At 45.9% G+C, this 2,657-nt stretch overlaps 1 protein-coding gene across 1 annotated transcript in view; it reads left to right on the top strand.

The window, feature by feature from the left end:
* Nucleotides 1–2,657, top strand: part of MAP2K4 (mitogen-activated protein kinase kinase 4) — a 67,519-nt gene that overhangs the window by 5,075 nt on the left and 59,787 nt on the right. The gene's annotated exons all lie outside the window — the stretch shown is intronic.

The raw sequence follows: 2,657 nt of genomic DNA, 5'->3' as shown, positions 1-2,657 counted from the left end.
CCCCGTGGGGACGCGGACGTCCTCGGTCACTCGCAGGCCCTGGCAGCTGGCACACCGATGGCTGAGACACACCGAGGCATGAATGACAATGTTCTCTAATTCAAGGCGTGATGTCTGACGCTTACGCTGCCTCCTGGGGCCTGTTTTCGCTGGCACGTTGGGCGAAGGAAGGTGGTAAGGGAGAGAGGCAGAGCTGCTGTCCTGTGTTGCCTGTGAAGGTGTTTTTAGTGATGCTGTCCACTCCATGGTTTTCCTGCTCCAGGGACACTGAGATGGTGTCTGAGGAGACTCTCTGAAGACTAGCAGTTTTGAGTTGATCACTGTATTTTTTCTGCTGAGTTGAATGGTGTGTGGAGGAAGGTGAAGCATTCTGGTTCGATGGAAATTGGAAAATTATCGGATAGAGCAATGAGGTGGAAATACTAATTTTCAAACTGAACCCGACTTCATTCGCCATCAAACCTGCATCAGTGTGGCTGCATGTTGGTCCACACAGAGGCTGTACAGAAGAGCAAAGCTGGGCAATGTCTCCCTTGGACAGAAGTATCCTGTAGACTTTACTTCTAGTGCCTGGCTTTTAGGGAGACGTGCGGCCTACTCTTTATCTAGTAACATGGCTCCATGGGTGACCTGGTTGGCCAGATCCTCCCCTGAGACACAAGTTAGGAGTCATCATCCTTGACTCCATCCATGCTCGTGGCAAAAGCCAGGTGCCTGCAGCCTGCTCAGGACTGCACTCCTGCTTTGGAGGTGCCTAGAGAAGAGCTGGGAGGTGACTGTGTTTCTTGCTTAGTCAGCTTGGTTTAAAGAGCCCAGGTTTATAAACCTGGGTACGAGGTCAACACTTTAGTAATAATTTGCATGGTCTAATGAGGAAGACTGTTTGACAAACATCTGTTGTCCTGACCACTGGAGAGTTGGAAATTTCCCCCAGTCTCCTTGCTGTGTTTGAGATGGGGGATGGTGCTGCCTTTGTTTGAAAGCAGTTCAAGGTTTCAGACTGTGGAGTGTTTGGTGTTGTTTAAGAATTTTGGTTTTATTTAATTTTGTTGCTTGTATCCCAATGGTTCAGAGGTGGTGCTGGGTCTGGCAGGAGCAGAGCTGTCGTGTTAGTGTTCAGTAGACCCCAGGGATTCCTGAGTTACAGCCCTCTTCACACACCAGGAGGGACACATCTGGTCCTGGCATAGCTGCGTAATTCACACAAAGATGTAACTACCGCAGTGCTTATTTAAGAGAAATGAAAGTAGGTCAAGTAGTTTCAGAGTCGGTATCTCTTCTGTTCCCTTCATACCGTTGTGATAACAGAAGCACGATTTTCTCTCCTTTTTTTTCTTTTTTCCTTTCCTTTATTTCTAGGTGCTGCATCCCCTAGCAAGGACAGCAGTGTACATGCTTATATGCAAACTGGTTCTAAATCTTGGTGCGTGAAGATTTTAAAAGCATTCAGGACACCAAAATACCCTAACCTTCTCTGGAGGGTTAGAGAGAAAATTGGAGAGAGCAGCTCCATTCACGTTGGACTTTTCAATAACACTTAAATCTATTAGTGTATTTTGCAGAGTATTTTAAGGCCTATGTGTCTGTGCTTTACCATTTTATCAGGTAAATGCTGTAAACCATTCTAAAACTCATATTTCACACTTTATAGAGAAGGTGTGATGCATTGCCATCTCTGAGCCTTCAAATCCAGAATTCCATTTGAGAACTGGGAGCTGCCAAAATTTCTCCCTTCCTCCCTCCAGCGATGAGCAGCCTTTGGGACTTGAGCTCTTTGATGAAAAATACCCTGTGACACCTGTGTGTTGTCTGCATCCCAAGGTGCTCCGGGGGTCTGAGCTGTGCACATCGCTGCTGTCCTGCCTAAGAGGGGAAATGGAGCGTCCCCATATCTGAACTCACCAGTTTGTAAGGCATGCTCTGAAAACATATCAGACGGTACTGATTTCAGTTAAAATTTGTTCAGGGAGCAGGAGATGCTGTTGCTGATCTTTATATAACATCTGAGAGCACGGACTGCCCTCTTAGGGCTTCTTTTCTTCTAGACCCATGTATCTGGCTTTCTGAGCTGGGGATCGATCCAAGGTCAACAGGGGCAATAGGTGTCTTATCCTGTACGTCTTAGGGACCGGTGTCCTGGAACATGGATGGAGTCCTGAGGCTGAAGAGAGCCTATATCCCCACGTTCCCTCCTCCTTGGGCAAATACAGTCACTGAAAGCTTAATATGCAAAACCTGATGGTGTTTGGCGAGGAAAATGGGATGAAGCAGATTATTATATGTAACGTCTCTGAATATATATGTATATATGTGCACACACACAGGTTTGGTCTCTACCCATTTTTTGGATAAATATATTGTTCAATAATTATTTACAAAGTAGGACATGGCTTACACATTGATCTGAGCTTGGTGCCTGTGTATAGGAGTAGTCTCGGCTGTATTGTACAGATGGCATATCTGGTTTCTGACCCTAAGTGGTTGTCACTGTTGGACTCCAATTAATCTGAGATGGTCAGGCACAGACTTTTTTTTTCTGGTTGTGTGACATACAGAAATGTCAGAAAGGATTTTATATATGGACCACCAGTATTCATATCTGTGATTTAAGTTGGACTCGAACCCTGCGTTTCCAGATGTGGACCTTGCAAACCGCA

Source organism: Pygoscelis adeliae, unplaced genomic scaffold, assembly GCF_000699105.1.
Source record: "Pygoscelis adeliae isolate BGI_AS28 unplaced genomic scaffold, ASM69910v1 Scaffold11, whole genome shotgun sequence".
NCBI lineage: Eukaryota > Metazoa > Chordata > Aves > Sphenisciformes > Spheniscidae > Pygoscelis > Pygoscelis adeliae.
The sequence above is the reverse complement of the archived record's forward strand: the minus strand, read 5'-3'. Positions and strand labels throughout refer to the sequence as shown.